The sequence below is a fragment of the Camelus dromedarius genome, chromosome 4, assembly GCF_036321535.1.
Source record: "Camelus dromedarius isolate mCamDro1 chromosome 4, mCamDro1.pat, whole genome shotgun sequence".
In the NCBI taxonomy this organism is placed as follows: domain Eukaryota; kingdom Metazoa; phylum Chordata; class Mammalia; order Artiodactyla; family Camelidae; genus Camelus; species Camelus dromedarius.
This window is the reverse complement of record NC_087439.1, coordinates 70,792,820-70,813,193: the sequence shown is the minus strand read 5'-3', so window position 1 is coordinate 70,813,193 and position 20,374 is coordinate 70,792,820. Positions and strand designations below refer to the sequence as shown.

The 20,374-nt window shown below is 46.9% G+C and overlaps 1 long non-coding RNA gene across 1 annotated transcript in view; it reads right to left on the bottom strand.

The window, feature by feature from the left end:
- Positions 1-6,238: 6,238 nt before the first annotated feature.
- The window catches only part of LOC135321151 (uncharacterized), a 133,768-nt gene continuing 119,632 nt past the window's right edge, over positions 6,239-20,374 (bottom strand). Inside the window, exons 4-5 of the long non-coding RNA XR_010380665.1 lie at positions 13,515-13,579; positions 6,239-6,399 (exon numbers count right to left, since the gene is read on the bottom strand). This is a non-coding gene — a long non-coding RNA (uncharacterized LOC135321151). The remainder of the gene's footprint in view (positions 6,400-13,514; positions 13,580-20,374) is intronic.

Here is a 20,374-nt window from a genome sequence, read left to right as displayed (position 1 = left end):
GTTTTCCCCACCCCTTGAACTTGTTTCCACCTAGAAATAAGGCGCTTGTCAAAGCCCCTCGGAATTGCCGGGGTAGGCACAACATAAACAGTCATGTAGTTACAGGAGAATAATTACACCTTCCTTGTACATAGCACCTTTCTTCCCCAGAGCAGCCAGCTTCCCACATTATCTCATTAATCCTCCCGTCCCTGGGAGGCAGGGAGGGCCCAGTGAGGCTCACTGAGGGAGAAGGGAGGGGGCAGCAGGGGGAACGGAGGGAGGAGGTGCTCACCCGGGTCACACACTTAGTCACCCGGTGTAAGTGTAGTCTGTGCTGGGCCCTGGGCTGGAAGTTCAAAAAATCACAATACTGATTGTCCTCAGTTGCATGCTTTAGTGAGACGACACCAGGCAGCCATGGGCGCGGGTGCCCTCCGTCCTGGCAATGGCCTCGTGAAGCTGGGATTACTATGTCCCGTTTTACAGATGGGGGACTGCGCTCCTCGCCAAAGTTGTCAGAGGCAGTACAGCCCCACACACCTCTCCTTCTTCTTCCCGCAGACGCCTAACAGCCTGCTGCTGAATCGGGTCTCCTTCCCAGAGGATAATAGGTACACAAAGGCAGCACACGTTAATCAGTGGAGGGGGTGATGCCTCCCCCCACCCCCACCAAAGGTCAGAGCCATAGTAGGGCAGGCAGGAGGCTGCAAAAGCCACTCACTCTGCAGCCTTATGGAATCCACAGAAAAGCCCTAATTCACTGAAAGCTGCACCCCACCCCCACCCTCCTCCAGTCCTATCCCTGTTTCCTGGCTCATCCTTTTGACACGGGACAATTACTGCTATTCATACCCACCCCGAGGCCACCTGCCAAGGACCCATTCTTATGCACAAGGAGCTAAAGATCGGGCACAAAGCAAGCCAATCTGGAGTTTTCCACCAGACCTGGGAGTGGACCCCCCTGTGCTTACCCACCTCGAGGTATTTAGGACTGTGGGACCTCTGCAAATTCCAGGGACCCAGCCCGCCTCAGGCCAGCTCACCTACACTGGGGCCTCTCATCTGCAATGGAGGTTCAGCCCATAAGAAATTGGTCTTTGGAATTAAGGCTAGGGTGGTGTGCTTGGGCAAACACATGCTTTGAGGGTCCCAAGTGCTGACCCCCACAAGGAGTGCCCCAGAGATGGCTCCGTAGCCAGCTCCTACCGGTTCAAGAGAGCCAAGTGTTAAATTTTCAGGAATTTTGTAAGATGTCACATAGGTAGCTTGAAATCAGCCCTGGTAGGAGAATCCAGACCATGTTAATCAACAAATGCTACAGATCAGCCCCACCTTCTCCCCAGCCAGTTGTTACACATTTACCAGCACACCACTGCCTGGGTGAGCAGCAGCAAGCTTCCAAGAGCATCTAGGACCATCTGAAAAACCTGAAAGACGAAAACTAAGCTCTCACAAAGGCTGAGGAGAGGAGTGAGTGGCGTTCTTCTTTACAGCATGACTGACTGTCTTCTTGCTGTGTTTCTGGGCATACTCAAATCTCTGCACTGGCGCATTCGCCCAGCTGCTGAGCCATGCCTTCTACACAATTACTGTACATTTTTGGTGAATAAGACTAAACTGGATTTTTTTTTTTAAGTTTCAGTTTGCTCTAGTTGGATCAACCTATAGGTGTCAGAGACGTTTTATGCAGAAAGGTTTATCTGGCTGCCTTTATCAATTGCTGCCTTTGAATTCAAGATAAAACAAGGCCCTTCCCAGGGAGCTCAGCCCTGAGAGCCCTGCCTGTAGCCCAGACTTCAGATGGAACTTTTCAGAGTGTGTCTCAGAGTGACATTAAGTGGCCCAGTGAATTTTATCAAAACAATCACAATCTCTTCATACAGGAAACAGAAGGGCAAGAGAGACCCCTCCATGGGTGGTTTGGAGGTAATTTTCACTGTGAAATGCCTTGTGAATAAGACAGTGAAGATGGTGACAGCCTCCCGGGGTTGCCGCTTTATGCTTGACTATGAAGTAATTAAGAATGTGAATAAACCCCAAGCTTGTGCCAAAACCTCCAAACACCATCAACTGAATGTTCAGTTAAGATGTATTTATTTCTTTGTGAGGTATTTGTTTCATCCGGCTCCCAACTCTGAGCCCCCTCATCCACGCAGACTCCTCATTCTCCCAACCCAAATCCCAAAGGTCCCTGCAGCCCCCAGACCCTGTGGCCAGATGAGGAGTGTCTCATCTCTACCAGGCTTTTCTTAAGGACTCTCAGCCTCTGAGAAGTCTCCCTGCTCAGACCTCCTGGAACCCTTCCCTGGGCTGCACATCTGGACATCCTATCTCTTCAACTGAGAAGAAGGAGCCTTTCCATCATTAAAAACTCCACAAACAATAAATGCTGGAGAGGGTGTGGAGAAAAGGGAACCCTCCTACATTGTTGGTAGGAATGTAGTTTGGTACGGCCATTATGGAAAACAGTATGGAGATTCCTTAAAAAACCAAAAGTAGACTTACCAGATGATCCAGCAATCCCACTCCTGGACATATATCCAGAGGGAACTCTAATTCGAAAAGATACATGCACCCCAATGTTCATAGCAGCATTATTTACAATAGCAAGACATGGAAGCAATCTAAATGTCCATCAACAAATGACTGGATGAAGAAGTTGTGGTGTATGTATATATATAATGGAATACCACTCAGCCATAAAAAGGAATGAAATAATGCCATTTGCAGCAGCATGGGTAGACCTGGAGATCATCATGCTAAGTGAAGTAAACAGAAAGAGAGAAAAATACCATAAGATACTACTTAAATGTGGAATCTTAAAAAAAAATGAGATGAATGAACTTATTTACAAAGCAGAAATAGACTCATAGACATAGAAAACAAACTTGTGGTTACCGGGGGGGAAAGGTCAGGGAAGGGATAAATTGAGAGTTTGAGATGTGCAGATAATAACCTACTATGTGTAGAATAGATAGACAATAAGTCTCTTCTGTACAGCACAGGGAACTATATCCAATATCTTGTAATAACCTATAATAAGAAAGAGTATGAAAACAAATATATGTATGTACATGTATGACTGAAACATTACACTGTACACCAGAATTTGACACAACATTGTAAACTGACTATACTTCAAGGAAAAAAGGAGCCTTAAATGCCATTCATTCATACAACAAATGTCACCTACCATGTCCCAGGCACTGTTCTTGACATCCAGGTGCAGCAAAGAACAGCATGGACCTGTCCCAAACCTCGGGGAGCCAGCTGAGCAAACACAAACTTGGGGACACATCCAGGGGATCTCCCTGCCCCTGTCTCAGTGCATCAACAAAGGCTTCCCAGGAAGCAATGGGTCAGATATGACGTAAAGGGCAAGAAGGAAATATCTTGATCAGGGCTCGGCGAACCTTCCCCTTCAAGATCCCTACGGCCCTGTCAGTAAGACAGCCATGTCATCAGTATTTTGGGCTTTGCCAGCTCTATGGCATCTGTTATAACTCTCACTCTACCACAGAAGTGCTCATGCAGCCACAGGCAGTACGGAAGCGAATGAGTGTGCCCATGTTCCAATAAAACTTTATTTTGTGGATGCTGAAACTGGAATTTCATATAATCAAGGTTACAAAATATTATTCACATTTAGATTTTTTTGTCTACCATTTAAAAACAGAAAAACCATTGTTAGTTCACGGGCCGGATTTGGCCCACAGCCAGCAGTTTGCCGTTCCCAGTTGTAGATGGAAGGTGTTGGTGTGAAGGTGGAGGTGGGGTTCAGGGTTTTCCAGGCTGCCTGGAGGTGGCAGAGAAGGAGGTGAGCCCAGATGGGACCCTGGTAACTCTGAAAAGGAATTTGGGTTTAGCCTGTGGGTCAGGGATAGGTTTTTTGTGGGGGAGTCATTCGTTAAAAAATATTTATTGCCTACTGAATGCCAGACACGATCCAGGGGGCTGCTTGAGACTGAGCAGCCAGGAAAGGTTTCTGAGGAGGTGGCATTTGAGCTGAGATCTGAACGACAAGACCCGGTTTATGAGGTGTTATAACCCTTAATTCTTACAATTAACTGCGAGGAGGGATTAACTGATGCTCATTTTACAAGTGAGAAAACGGAGACTCAGCAAGGTTAAGCAACTTGCCCAGGGTCACAGAGCTAATAGGTGGCAGGGAGCCAGGACTTCAACTGCTCTGCATTCACACCCTGCCTCTGGTCTTTATTAAGTACGTAACCTTGGCTAGTGACCTCATCTCAGAGTCCCCACACACCTATTAGGAGTTCCCTCTTTCTTCCATCAAGAAGCATGTCTAGTAAAGCTTATGCATTCAAAACATGTGTATTGCAAGCCTACTGTGTGCCAGGACTGTTCTTGGTGCTTGGGACAATGAGCAAAAAATGCCTGGACAGTGAACAAAACAGAGATCCCTACACCTCAGAAGGTAGGGAGAGTTCAGAATTTTTAGATAGGGTGGTCAAGGTAAACCTCAATGAGGAAGTGACATTTGAACAGACTCAAAGGAGATGAGACAGTTGGCTATGTGAGCATTTTGGAAAAGAATTCCAGGCAAAGGAAACAGCCAGTGCAAAGACCCTGAGGCTGGAAGCATGTTGCTGTGCTCAAGGAACAACTAGGAGGTCAGTGTGGCTGGAGCAGAATACGGGATGTGAGAGGTAAAGTGGGGATGTTGGGGAGGGGTCAAGAAAGCTTACTTTGGTTTTACTTTAAAATTTGCTATCTCAAGCCTCACGCATCTAGATTTCATCTAGGGTCCCTCAGAGCTCTACGATTCTGTGGCTCTGTGACAAAGTGCATCGTCTGTGCCCATCACCACCCACGGGGACTGTCAGCCAGGCTTGCCTCTGCACTAAGCAGTGACAGTAGGAGAGAGATTGGCATTGGGAAAACACTGGGAGAGACTCTCCATCAGATGCCCGACTGGAGAGTATGAACTAATAGGACAGTTCTCTGCAGCATGAGATGGCCTAGGTTACACACAGCTCCCTAACTCTGAAGGCTCCCCAGCTCTTAGAGAGTGGGATACAGTATAAGGGACATGTTGGGTTTGGGAATCATATAGGGAAGTGTCAAAGGTTTTTTCAAATTCTCAATGTTCTGCAAGACTCAGCTGGCTCTAGTCCAATCTTAGAATGATAAGAATATACCTAGAGGCAGGCTAGGGTTCAGGCTGCGCTACAAAGTCCCCGAGGATGTCCTCTCCCCCATCCAGTTCTGGGTTAGGGAGGGTCTGGAGTGAGGATTAAAGGACAGCAGGAGGGAAGCGTCCCAACCACTCCAGGACACTCTTGACACTCGCCCCCCACTTCTATAATGAATCTAGTTTACTCTGTGTCCAGATCTTCTGGGTTTTTTCTTTGGGGCATTTGTTTTTATTTTCTTCCACATCTGTTTCTGAGTTTAGTTCCTTGGCCTTAAACACATCAGTAATGGCTCAAACTGGGTCTGGGGTATGACTTAGACAGCTGGGATTTCCAGTGGCCTCCCTCAGGCTCCTCCTGTCCCTTGTTGTCCTAAGGAAGCAGCAGAGGCCCCAGATCAGGGAGCAGCACAAAGGTGAGGTGTCCCTTGTGGACCTGGTCTTGAGACAAATATAGTGACAGCTCCTCTTGACTATCCAACAAAACAGACTCTTTTGTGTGTGTCCCAGGGGATTTTTTCTGTCCTTAAGGAATGTGAAACTAGCCAGGTTCCAGTTCTGCCAAGAAATCCACTTTCTAGTCAAGGAAAATTCTTGGAGCAAAAAGTATGCTCTGCCACCCGCCCCAACACGCACCATGGGGCACCTGTAAATAATTCCATTGTCTTGTCTGGACTCAGTGTGAATTCCTCAGCGGTTAAAAATGTTGGTTTGTTTTTTCCTGATCTTTACGGGCTGTTGTAATGTCATCAGATACATTTCCTGCATGCCACCCTTGCTGCGCCTAACTAAGAACCCCTTTCCTTTTTGACATCTCCCTTTTTTGCGTCTCTGAGGTCCTCACAGGGCTTTGTCCTCAGTTACTCCCCTACAGAGTCCTGTCAGACAGCCAAGTAGTCAGTCCACTAACTGTTCCATTTTCCCTTAACGCTCTAGGAATGCGCTCATTTAACTGAGGTTTTCTGAAAACACTTCCAAGAGGGTGTGGAGATGCACAAAGAGACAAAGATAGCTTTTTCTTTTCTTTAAAAACCTTTATTGTTAATGACATAAGTCTTTTCTTTCAACAATCAGAATGCAAAGGAATTGATTCCTGGGAAGAAAGATGACTGTTCCCAAGCCAGCAGGGAAAGATGTTGCCTCATACCTCCTTTGTCTTCTATCTCGGGCTCATCCGGACCATCTTTCCTTAGTCTTTCAATAGAAAAAGCTCTTGTTGCAGACACTGGGGACCAGCAGGCCAAGAACTGGATTGTTCAACCCTGAGACAGAAACGCTGGTCTAAATAAAACCCAGCCGAAATCCCTATTACCTTAGCCATGAAGCCTCATCAGCCTCAAGGATTTCAGGACCTATAAGAAGTGGAGCTGCAGCTGCATTCCTGGGGACCAGAGTCAGAGCTGCCCGTCGCTATGCCTGGGGTGACAGGGCCCGACAATCTAGCGGTTCGGGGCATGGGTGTGCAGGGTTTCTAAAGCACGTGCCTGGTTTATGAAGCCTGCCTCAACTTCTTTCTACCTGTGTGAGCTTGGGTAAGGGACTTAGCTCTGTGACTCAAGCTCCTCACTTATAAAGTGGGGATAACGAAAGTAGCTACCTCTTTGGGTTGTTACAAGGATTAAATTAGATAATATAGAGAGAGCAATTAAAACAGTGCATGATGCATTGTAAACATTATATAAGCATTAGCTATTTTTCATTATTATCATTGCAATAACATATGATACTAGATGAAAAGCACCTATCTCTCCGATGGGCTGTACAAAGCCAGGTTTGGGCAAATCCTTCATTCTTCAGATATTTATATGCACAGAGTGTAGCCCCAAGTGTAGAACCTTTACATATCCATCAGCTGAGGCTGGAATGCTTGCACCCTCAGCCCTCACTGTGAGCATGTCCTCCTGCTTCCTGCCACTGAGCTGGCAGCCAGTCCTAGCCCCACACCAAGGTCAGAGAGGAAAGAGATGGTGGCAGGGAGTAGTGACAGTTGGGACTTTGACAGAAGAAACGAAGAACTCAGCCAAGGAGTGACCCACCAACCATGAGACAGAGTCTTGTTCTCCTCCGGTCACATCCAGCCCCGAGCACACACCCTCACAACACTCCAACACTACACAATGCCCCAACACACAACACCACAACACCCCCTGCACTACAAATAGGTCAACAAACACATTACTCCCCAACATGAACAACACCCTCAACAAATATGCCATCCAGCACTCACAGCACCCCTAACACTATGTAATACCTCCACATGCATACAACTCCCCAGGACTACACAACATCGCAACACACACAGACACTGACAAAGCTGTCCTGTTCTCCACACCCTCCCTCTCTGCCTTTTCTCTAGTACAGGCCCTAACAGGGGTCTTAACTGCAGTCTGCAATGTGAGACAAGAAGGGTGCTGGGACAGCATGCAGACACTGGAGCAAGAGGGGCCGTGGGAATCTGGGCTCGTCTGGGTACGAGTGTGCAACTTGGCAGGGGAGCTCATCTCTGAGCTTCTCTTTCCTCGTCTGCAATCATCATAATGCGAACATTAGAAGAGCGTTGTTGGGATTAACCTAGATAATAACTAGAACACACTTAGCACAGGTGCCTGGCATGTGGCCCATCCCCTGTTGATGGAAATGGTGTGGTTGTTATTGTCTGTGTTCTCCTGTGGCTGAGACCAGGGCAGGCGAACGGACAGGAAGGGCATGGCGAAGAGGCTCGAGTGAACCATCAAATGAAGGAAATCTCCCCACCCCAGAAAGAAATCAGTGCCTTTGTCTTCTCAGTAAGTTTCCACTGCATCCGCAGAAACTCACGTCTATCATGATCTCTACCTTGGGTCCTACAAGAGGATGGACGTTAGCAAGTGTACTAATTAGTGTCATATTATCAACCCAAACCACTCCTTTGACCAGAAGCATCCTTGCTTTCCTGTCCCAACTGCCTGTCAGCAGGAGACAACATGGTTGTTTCCCGTGGTCAGAGAGCACACCAGCCCCCACCGTGTCCTCACACATGACCATCCTCCATGACCGAGCCCTGGGCGGGACCCTGATTCATTCCCTGATGACCATCCTGTGTTGGGACATTCACCCAGTTTCTCCCTCCTGGCTTAGCTGCCCCATCTTCCTCTCTGACAATAGCTCTTTCCCTTTTTAGGGTCGCAGGGCCCTTTATGAATCTGGCGAAAGGGGCAAACTCTTCCTTGCAATTTTGTTCTGACTGGCTTCTGGGCCCCCTCAAGCCCCCTGTTCCAGAGGATGTGGGACACCAGCGCCTGCTTCCCATCTTGGCTGTTCCCGGCAGAGTTGACTGGAATTTGGCTTCTCTGAGGATCGGAGAGTCCTTCCACCTGGAGCCCTCCTGAGAGCCAGCTTGTAAAAGTGAGCGGCCCAGCAGGCCCACACAGTTCTGCTTAGAGCTCCAGACTCTGGCAATGAACCTGAAGAGGACCAGGCCAGGCGGGCGCACACATCCCCTCTGTCCCTCCAGCAGCAGGAGGGGGTTGCCGGATCTTGTGTGTCGGCAGTTTTCAGATTTGTAACTATCCCACATTTCTGAAGAAAACTGTAAAATAAAACAAAACAAAAAACCCAAAAAGCAAAAGAAAAACAAACAAAAAAGACCAACAAAAAAAGCATGGGTCAACTCCCCAATATTCTGCATCTAGAGAGGAGTATGTGGTCCTGAGTAGGTGTGAGGATAAGGAAGCTCTCGCCCACGCCCTCACCAAGGTGGGAGCTGGCAAGGATGACTGACACAAACCAGGGGCCATTCTGTGCTATAAGCCATCGTAATCATTCCGCTGAATCCTCTCAACATCCTACGTGGTGGGAACTATTATTATCCTCATTTTATAGAGAAAGAAACAGGAACACTGAGGTAAAATAACTTGCCAAGATCCCAGCACAGAAGAGCTAGGATTTGGCCCCAGGGAGTCTAACTCCTGAGTCCAAACTGCTAACCCTACGCTGTACCACCTCTGCTATCCTTGCCTCATCGCTGTCACTCTAGAAGTGGCAAAGCGGAAACAGAAGAAAAAATAAACTTTCCCACAGTGCTCACCTCTGGTATCCTCCCCAGTGAGGTCACAGTTCAACAGATCTGAATCTGGAGAGGTGAAGTAACAGATTGGTTCCCTGATACCGTCAAGTCTCTCCTGCCTGTGAATTTCAGATGCCCAGAAAAGGCACAAGAGAGGAATGGGGGTTGAGCTCAATCCCAAAAGGCTCACTTCTCTACCAAACTAGGGCATCCAGCCTTTTCAGACACGCCCAGAAGACCTCATCCCCGTGTTTCTCCACCCAGACCCACTCCTTAGGAAAGTACCTTGTCATGTCTGCTAATCGATGCCCTTACTGCAGCCACAATAACCAGGATAGTAGTAGCCAGACCAAGACTCTAAACATTTGCCTGTGGCTACCAGAATGTCACCAGAACACCTTCATCTGAGTTACATAAAGTGAGATATAGCTTTCAACCCAAGAACTAAAATGTTCTTGAGCCTTGTTCTGAGCCTTGGCATTACTATGACCTAAGCTGCTTGTTGCTCACAAAGGACCTAATTACAAATTTCTGCCCCAAATCCCTGCTCTGAGCGCAAGCTCTAAAGTACAGGCTGTGTACAGAAGCCTAATAGTATACTTCTCAGTCACATTTCTACCAATAATACCATGGCGTTGAAACACAGAACTGTATTTTTTTTTTTACCAAAATCATACACTTTTAGACACCTGACAATGCTAGCAACAGCCTCCACATCCAAAATGTCAGAAGGCCCCTCTGGGGATATTCCAGCTTGATTTGATAACCATTCTGATCAGTATTTGAGAACAGCATGGGAACAACAGCCCATCTTTGTCACCATGCAGGATACTTGGTGTAAAACCCCAGAAGCTAGTGAGATACACAACTTGATTTCTTCCCATAGTATTGGCATGCTCCTAACATCCCTTTGATTGACTTTTTCTTGTGAAGGACCAAAGCAAGAGGACAGCTTAGAAGCTCTGAATGGAATCTAGGGAATAGCCTCCTTTTACAGATTTCAAAAATGAAAACCAGAGAAGTTAAATCACAACACTTAGTATCTTTATCAAGAAGGTTCCTGCATTTGGAGACAGAAAATTGGATTGGAGTATTCACTTTGCCCCTTCAATATCTCACGGACCTTGGCAAAGTTACTTACAAGCCTCAGTTTTCACATCTGCAAAAGGGGACCATAAACACACATGCAAGGATCCCACGGGATATGTAGCTTGTGGAAGTGCTTTATGAAATATAGCAGGTTATGCCAACAGCGTATTAGGAAAGGCAGGCCCCACCACACCACTCTTGCTCCTTTCCCCCCTGAAAAGATCAGAGGAGCAACCGCGAGCTTTGGGAATGTTTGTGCTGCCTTCCTGCATGTAGGGTTCTCTTTTACTTAAGATCCTATCTTTTCTTTTCCTCAGGATACGGGAGAGCCTGGCCTGGCCTTAACAGCCTCCAGACCTGCATATGTCACTGCTGTCAGTGGAGGACAAAACCCAAAGGAGAACGCGGAAAAATAAATCTTTTGTTTTTGAAGCTAAATAGCCCAAAATGCAGCTAGAGAAGTTCCAAAAAGATTTGTCTTTCACCAACACGGAGTGGAAACAAAGCTGACCCCTCCCCTGGCCATGCCCTCTGACCCTTCCACCCAGACGACCTCTGCTCTCTCAGCCTCCAGGTCTGGCTTCAGGGTTTTCCTCAGGGACTGTGTGCTGTGGGGGCAGGGGCCGGGGTGGGGGTGTCAGCACCAGCCCGTTTCCCAATGGCTGGGGGAATTTGCTGATTAATATTCATGAAGAGTGTTCTGTGCCTGCCGCAGTTTCTCAAGCAAGGTGATTCAGAGGGAGGAATATATTACAGAAACGATCCTCCTGCCACCACCTTGGGAAATTCAGGGCTTAGGGCTCAAACTGTACATATTTAGCAGGGTGAACCCCCTTTCCTTCTGTTTTCCTTCCACCACCCCCTACCCTCACCCTGTGTACATTAAACTCATTCTTTCTGTGTAACAAGGGCTACTGTGTTTCCTCTGGGCTCTGTTCAGTTTGGGTCTGTGTCCATAGAGTCTCCAAAAACGTCCATAAATCCCTTCAGCCACCATAACAAAATTGATGGCAATTCTTTATTTGCTGTTAAGTTGCCACTGACCACAATCCTTCCTTCAGATACAGCTCTTCAAGTCAGAGTCAGATGAGGAAGCCCCAGGCCCTCGGGATGAAGTCGAGAACACACAGTAAAGGCTAAGAGACTGAGGTGATCTCCATTCATTAGGGAAAGTTGGCGGGGGTGGCATATCTTCTTTCCTACAGTTGGTCCCAACATAGCTGGAATATTCTATCAGTATGAATGTTCTAATTAGCAGCAAGTGAAGGCAAAAAGAGCAGGAAGCACTGGGAAGTAGAAGACAGTTTTGAGGCTCATCTTTGAAGTTTTCTCGTGAGTAAGATGGAACAGAGGAGACTGGCTCCTCCACCTCACGGGGTAACAGAGCGGGGACGGAAGGCGAGTGTGATTTTGGAGGCGCCTGGTGAACCCATCTGTATGCGCGGCTGCCTTGCTCCTGCTGCTGCGTCTTCACACAGGTACGAAGCTTGTTGCCAATGGCAGAACAACAATAAAACAATGACACCGCAGGTTTGAGATGGACTTGAGCACAGGCCCAATACGAGCCTTTCTCTTCAATTATCTCATTTAACACCCGCATCAGCCTTGGGGATGAGTTCTCTTGTTATCCCCCTTCACCTGCAGAGAAGATGGCTGAGTAACTGGCTCAAGGCCACACAACAAGGCAGTGGTGGAGCCAGGCCTTGAACTTGAGTTGCCTGTGTGGCCCTGGGCAAGCTATTTCAGATCCCTCCCCCAGCCTCAGTTTCCTCATTTGCAAAAAGTAAAGGGGCTGCACAGGGTGACCTGCCAGACCCCTTCAGGCTCATGAATAGTGGACTGCCACTCCCGACAATTCTCCCTGAGACTACATCAACATTCCACTGCGGGAGACCCTTGGCGAATGTCTGTGGGATCGACAAACTGGTGGCTTGGTCAGTCCATCCACACGTGCGTGCGCGTGCACATGCGCGCACACACACACTCCCCTACACATTCCCTGCCGCCTCTTCCAGGCCCAGCATCTCCTGTTGATCACAGCAGAGACACAGCCTGTGGGGTCCATGCCCAGTGACAGGAACACTCCCAGGTTGAGAGGCCACAGGCTGCAGAGCCGGCCAGATGGACACAGCTTTTCCTGAACAGAGGAAATATTCTCCCTGGCACTCAGCCTCCCTGGCTCTGTGAGCAAACCCAGAAGAAAGGCCACTCTGCAGCCCTGCTGACAGGCAAAGCGGTGGCAGCCCACCAGCCCCGTGCCCACATCCCTCAATCAGCCCATTCTCCACGCGTCCTCCCTAGGGCGCTGCTCAGCTCCCCTCACAGGGTCCCCAGAAAGGAAGAAGGGTGAGAGCAGACTGAGGCAGCCCAGCTCTCAGTCCAGTCTCCCCACAAGGCAATTTCAAAGGCTCGACTCTTTGGGAGTTGCTGGGGACGCTCCAAAACCGGAATGGCTTCAGATCCTCCAGAAAGATTTCCTGTCTCATCTTCACCCCCACTGCCTACTCTTCCCAGAATAGGAGACGTGCGTATTCCGGAAAGCTCACGCTGACACGTGAGATTACCTTCTGAGCTGTCATAAACATACCAGGAGGGAGAGTCATAGTGCGGTTAGAGGAAGAGAACTTGGCCACCAACTGACTCCCTTGGCACAATCTCCTCCTGTGGAGGCCTCCCTAACCCCCGGGCTCGGTTTCCCCCGGGGTAAAAGTGAGGTCCAGACCAACCTGGGGCCAGCCTGACTGCTGGAGTATCTCAGAGACTTCAATTACATATAACCAGGTATAACACAGCCCAGGTCATGGGGACCCAAATCTTTTTCCCAATTTTACTGAGATAAAATTGACACATAACACTGTGTAAGTTTAAGGTGTACAACATGTTGATTTGATACATTTATAAATTACAAAATGATTACCACATTATTAGCTACCACCTCCACCCTGTCACATAGTTACCATTTTTTCCTTGTGGTGAGAACATTTAAGATCTACTCCTGGCAACATTCAAAGAAGTGATACAGTATTATTAGCTATAATCACCCTGCTGTACGTTAGATCCCCAAACTTGTTAATCTTACATATAGAAGTTTGTACCCTTTGACCAATACCTCCCCATGCCCCCACCTCCAACCCCTGGTAACCATCACTCTACTCTGTTTCTCTGAGTTTGTCTTTTTCATGTTCCATATATAAGTGAGATCATACAGTATTTGTCTTTCTCTGTCTGACTTATTTTACGTACCATAATGTCCTCAAGGTCCATCCAAGTTGTTGCCAATAGCAGGTACTCCTTTCAGACGTGAATTTCTATAAGAAAAAATTTTTTTTCTATTTATCAACTTGTGTTTGATGATGACCCAGAGGCTCCTGGCCTGAGTCCCTGAGATTAAGAATAGAGGAGGCCTTGGCATTTTACAGGGCCTGATCCAACTTAAATTGGTTGGAACTGGTTTTTGTTTTGTGTTTTTTAACCTCAACAGAACAACCTGTTCCCTGCAACAGCTGGTGAATGAACTGCATGTGAAAAATGATGATCCCTGTGGGCCCCCTGAAACCCAGTAATAAATGCCACAGAAATGCTAAGTCTTCATTGACAACCCAAGTCAGCCACAGGCAGAGTCAGAGCCTCTTATCAATTTCCTTCCACATGATGCAGAATCATTTCTCTAAAGACAGAGAAGAAACAAGAGGACCTAAAATATTTTTTTCAGGTTCATCCCAATTATACTTTCTTGCTTCTAGATGTTCCCAATTTCTTCCCTTGGCCAATGACAAGAAAGTGTATTACTGGGTGGGGCTTAAGGATTTAAAGTCACTGTTTATCTGATAAAGCATCTCTGTGGGCATGAGGACAGTCAGTCTGATAAGCAGGAATAAGCAAGTGCGTCATGTGACAGCTTCGTCTTCTCCACCTATACAAAGGAGAACATGCTCCCTTAGCTCTTTAGGATAACAGAGAAGCACATGAACAACCAGGGCAGGCATTTGGGCATTAAGGATAAAAGCCTACTTGATTTTATAGTTGTTTTCCTTTGATAAATGAAAGAGAGTAAATTATGGTCTGTGCCCAGATTTGCCTGGGCATCCACTGGCCTTTAGATAGATTTGGTAAAAGTAAGTTTTCCTTTACCAAGTGCCATCTAGGGGGCCCAAGGGGCTTCACAGACCAAACTCTGCCCTCGTGAGGCCATCATTCTGCACCCCGTCTATATGCAATCACAATTCCCCCTCCACCATGACTGTGTGCTCTTCAGATAAAGCAGCTGGCTTTGAAATGACTTCAAGCTGGGTTTCCAGGCCCAGTGATGGTTCTCTGCAAACCCATTCATCTCTTCTCAAGTGGTCTCCTGGAAGGCCACAGTCAGCTTTGGCCAGGGGAGGCTGGTCAGGACCAGAGCCACAGATCTGGAGCTGTGGCAAGAACAAAGCTGACAGAGTCACGTGGGGAGGAACCTGTGACCTCAGGCACAGCCGGGCTATAATCAGCTGGGCCTAGCAGCCATTCCCCAGCGTTAAGACTAACAAATCCCAAAACATACTTAACTACCACTTAAACTATTAGATAAGGCCACTTGCTGATCCAGACCTGGGACTACAGCTCTTAAAAATTTTTTTAACATATTTTGGCATCTTTTGATAAATGTGTTTTCAGAGAGTTTTTTTATTTTAAAATCTAAAAAAATAATTTCTGTTGGATACATTAAAAACCCAAGACCAATGTCCAGCCTATTAATAGGTGTACAAGAAATGCTTATTTTATAAAAATATTCTTTCACTCAACAGATATTACTGAGCACCTACTATGTATTAGGCATTAGCCTAGGCTTTGAGAGACACTATTGTGAATGACACAGATAAAAGTTCCTGACAAAAGAGAGCAGTAAACAAATAAATACATAATGTCAGATAGGAATCTGTGTGATGAAGAGAGATTAGATAAGGTAAAGTCGGGTGAAATGGTGGCTATTATCTTAGAGTCATAAGGGAAACTTTAAACCTTTTCAGTGAAGACCTAAGTGATGTGAGGGCGGGAGCTGCAAATGTATCGTGTGAAAGAGCCCTCCGTGCAGAAGGAACAGCAAGGGCAAAGGCCCTGAGGCAGGAATGCACTTGGCATATCTGAGAAACAGCAAGGGGGCCAGTGGCTGGAGCGAAGAGAGGGAGTGAAGAGTCAGAGGACATGAGCTCGGAGAGGCTGCCAGGGCCAGAGCAGGCTGGGTCTGGAAGGCCATGCTGAGGCTGGGAGATCTATATGAATGTGGGAGGAAACCGAGAGAGTGATGTAAGTCTACACTATGGAGAATAAATGCAGGGGAGTAAGAATGGAAGACGGGAGATCATGGCAGAGTCCAGGTGAGAGATAAAGTGCCTTGGGCCAAGGTTGAAGCAGTGGAGGGTAAGAAGTGGTTATACATTGGACACACCACTCTTAAGGTAGAGCCAACAGGATTTGTCAATAGATTGGAATGAATGAATCAAAACTACTTAAAAAAAAAATCTCTCAACAAGTAAGTCAAGTAGGCCTCTCTGAGATGAAAGAAATTTCTGTGGGGACTTTTTATTTATATGTTCACTTTTCTTTTTAAAAAAAGTCTATTCAATTTATTTAAACTAATAGAGAGACAGATGACAGACAGACAGACAGACAGATAAAAGCAGTACACTCATTTCTCCCACCTCCCTCACCCCCCGCCTCTTCGCTTTGCTTAATTTTACTCAGTTTATAGGTCATGGGCTACTAGATTTACTGTGACAGGAGGTGGAATTTAGTAACATACCTAAATCAAACTCTGCTTGGCATGTTTCTCAGGTGCCAAGCCCAGAATGTTAGCACCACACAGTCATTCTTTTTGCTGATCTGCTTATGCTGTATGCTACCTTGAGATACCTAGGCCTAGAAAGAACAGTATATTGCTAACTCTGAAGACAGCAATGGAAAGTACTGATGGGAACTGTGGAACAAAGGCCATGTGATTTTTCCAGCAATAAAAACTATAGGAAAACACTTGTTTTTAAGAAGAAAACATTTTAAATGTCTAGACACATGAAGGGGGAAATCTACAATGTTTCAGAAGGTAGGCAAAACCAGCAAAAATAAAACAAAAACCAAAAAAGCCTCATCACGTAACCACTGACATCACTGTGAATATTCCTCTTGGCCATTCCTACCCACGGCATTGTGAAAGACAAATTACCTGCCTGAGGTCACACTCCAGGCTGAGGCCCAGACCGCCTTCCCCCCTTTTTTCCTAAATCAGGCACTTCTAGGCAAGATGGATCTAAAGGAAACCTAGTGAGATAAATATAACTTTTGGGGAGCACAGAAAGGCCATTTGGTGGTTTTAATACAACATGCTTCACCCTGCCCTTTGTACAAGGTGTGCTTGGATCAGAATAGCAGGGTTTATAAAAAGATCAGATTTTCCCTGCCTAGAATCACAGAATGACAGATATACAAGAACACTGAGATTATCTGGTCCAGATTTAAGATATTTGACAATAGGAATGTCAGAGCAGAAGGCATCTGGGAGCTGGGGCTGGTGCATACTGGTTCAGTATCAGCCCTCATCTTGTCCAGCTCCCTGGCCCATGAAGAGGAGCTTGAAACCAGGGAGGTATAATGACCAGATGTTGTCAACAGTCTTGTGATGATATGTGGGAGGATGGGCTGAGGGAGAACCTCTAGGATAGAGTTTGGCAGTGGACAGGAAAGAGCAGGGGACCCCATTAGAGACTATTTCCTCTCTAGTGTGGTCCTATGGCATTCACAAACCCTAAATCCAGTGGAAAAACTGGCTCCAGTAAGTTATAAAGAATACAGGAGTCCAAAAAGAAGGAGAAGTGATCAGGCTGGGGATATGGGTAAGATCTGTGGAATTGCTGGTGTTTGAATCACAAAAATGTTTTATAAAGGGGAAGCAAATGAATGGATAGAAGAGAGAAATATTTCAAATGGGCATGAAGACCTGAGGCTGGCAGCAGTCGTATGTGTGAGAAATGCAAAGCCTTCACTCATTCATTCACTCCTTCATTCAGTCAATGATTACAGATTGAACACCTACTGTGCACTGCACATAGTAGTAGGTGCTGGGGCTGTGACAGTGAACAAGAGTGTGAAGTCTCACCATCCACGACAAAGAGGCTAGAGAATTGTCACAACAAGGAAGGAAAGCACAGAGGGCCATGGGGATACGTGAGGGACACCTCCCCGAGACCTGGAGGGAAGGAGACAGGGACCTAAGCTGAGATGTAGGGAAGAGTCATGGCAAGATGAACAAAGTGGAGAGAGGGAGGTTCTGGCTGAGGGAGGAATATGTGCAAAGATCCAAGTGGGATGGAAGAGCAGGTCAAGGTGGTTGAAGGTCTTGAAGGTCTTGAAGCCAGGCGAGAGGGTTTAAATTTGATGAGACAGGACATAGGAAACCACTGTAGGCGCTAAACAGGGTCAGACAGCCTGAAAACAGTACAGAAGTAAAACTGTCACACCCAGTAAGAGGAGAATAGTCTTTAGGCTACTATCTTGCCAACCAGGAGGTGAGAATTCTCACCTCAGGATATGAAGTCCAAAGGGCATGAGCCTTGAGATTAGAGAAACAGCCCAGCAATGCAGACAAGAAGTGCTCGTGGTCAGAAGGAAATGGAAGGTGGGTGATGTAAGGATGAGAGCTGAGGAGGGCAGGAGAAGGACAGGGCATGGAGAGCAATGGCAGAACATGATTTCAGCAAGAGTGCTGATAACAGAAGCCAGAATGCGCTGCCAAAAAATCCAGGAAGCTGGAGAATGCCAAGTGTTGGCAGAGGTATGGGGATCCAGGGGCCCTGGTACATGCTGACGGGATGTTGCAGCAACTCTGGGGAGCCATCTGGCACATTTGATGAAATTAAGCATAGATGGACCTTAAAACCCAGCAAATCCACTCCTAGGTATAAATCCCAACTACATTTGCTAATCTATAATGTTGACTGCAGCATTATTCACAGCAATGGGAACTTGGAAGCAATCTGAGTGTCCATCTTGGGAGAGGAGATAAGTAAGAATGGCAAGCACGTGTCATGGAATATTACAAAGCACTTGAAAACTGGGTGCTAAGCAAAAAATAAAATAAAAGACAAAATGAGATGTGTAGTAATACTATTTCTATAAACCAAAAACGGATGCTCAGAAAATTTAACACTGCAATTTGCCCAACCCCTTCTAGTCAGTACTCCTGGTTCCCCTTTTCTGGATTATTGCTTCCATAGCACTTACCACCTTCTAACATACTGATAACTTTCTTATTTTTAGTCTTCTTCATTACTGTCTTCCATCCCCTGTTAGCATATACATTCCATGAGTGTAGGGACCCTTGATGGTTTTGTTCACTAATGCATCCCCAAATGCTGGCACATAGTAGGTACTCGATAAATACTCATTTGAGTGAATCAATGAAAAAGACAATGACATTTTGCAGGAAGGCATACAAACTAAAAGGCCCACTTGAAGCAAATGAGAACAGTGTGTAAACAAGAGCTTGGCTGAGAGGGGTATGAGGGATGAGAGGGAGGCAGAAGGGGCTGTGCTGCACGGAAGACCCCACACTAAGAAGCATGTCCCTGATCTTATAGTTCCATTCTTTCCCACCTCCCAATGGCTGATATGGACCTGCGCTCAGCCTTGTCTGACTTTTCCAAGACATCAGGTCTTGAAAACATAAGCCTGACGACACTACAGGGCCTTGTCCAGGGAGACCAGAAGTCTGAAGGATTCCAGGTAAGTGGTTCTCTCCAAACCCATTTTAGGAAAAGTATTAGCTGGAGGAATCAGCCTTGGGGTCCACTCAGGCCCCTTAGAAGTTTGGCCAATTTCTGGATTTGGAATTCCCAACTGGTTCACAGGCATTAGCAGGTTTAAAACAAAACAATGTCTGTATTCATGCTAGAAGGTACCTTACAAGTCATTAAGTTTCCTCACCAGTAGCATGAGAAATATCTGGGGAGCTTTAGAAACACAAATTCTCAAGCTTAATCCCTATGGAGATTTGGATTCAAAAGACTTTAGAGGGGGGCCAGGAATTTGTTTTGTTTTGTTTTAACTCCTCAGGGGATTGTGGCCCATCCAGGACCAGAGCCTCAGCACCAGGCAGCCAGAATCCCAGTTGTCCCCAACATCCAAGTTGGCTCTCCCCAGGGAGGCAAGAAATCTGTGCTTATCCTCCATCCCCCACTGGGAATGCTCAAGGAGGCTTCAAGAGGGAAGCAGTGGGAGCTCTGGGTGGAGGTGAGCAGATAATGGGCCCAAACACCCCCTCGGCCCTGCTCTGGTATCAGCATTCCAGGCCCACCCACCCAGGCCCTGGGTGACCAGGAGACCTCACTCGCACACACAGGCCCTAACCTGCCCTGATTCCAGATCTCGCGCTTCCCAGGCAGCTCTCTCAGCCTGCTTTGAACAAAGGCAATTGTTCTCCCAGGAATGTACTGCCAGGAGATGTCGATCCATCCTTTTCCTCTCTCCCCATCCCTCCTGTCTCTGCTCCTGCCTTTAATCCCTGGGAGGGAGGGTATTCTAAATAGCACTGCTCTCGGCTACTTTTTTCTCCCCAACTTGAAAGTCACACACTCTTGTGTGTAGTTATTTGTGCACGAATCCCTCCTGCCAAGGGAACACCCTCCAGCTGTTGGAGGTATATTTTCCACACTGGAGGCTGAGGTGCGGGCAGATGAGGGATTTTGAAAAATACACATTCGGAGTTGCAGACCTTCCTGTGGGAATCATCCTCTATTATTTAAAGGATGGATTGTGCCCATCCCTGCCCCCACCTGATGAAGCAGTAAATTGTAACAAGAGAATCTGGCTAAACGAGTTTCCGATTCAAATGTTATCTTGTGGACAAAGAACTCTTTGAATATGGTTTCTGTGTTTGGCTTCTTGTGATGGAGTGGAAAGTTCTGTTTTCACTGTTGCTGGAATTCTCTCCCTCAGCAGTGTCCGAGGGTGGCCACTCACAGAGAAGACAGCCTTGGGCCTTTGGGGCTTTGGTGGGGAGAGGGGGTGGCCACGTGGCCGGGAGAGCTGTGGCCAGGCCATTTCCTGTTAATTAACACATGGACATTGATAATATT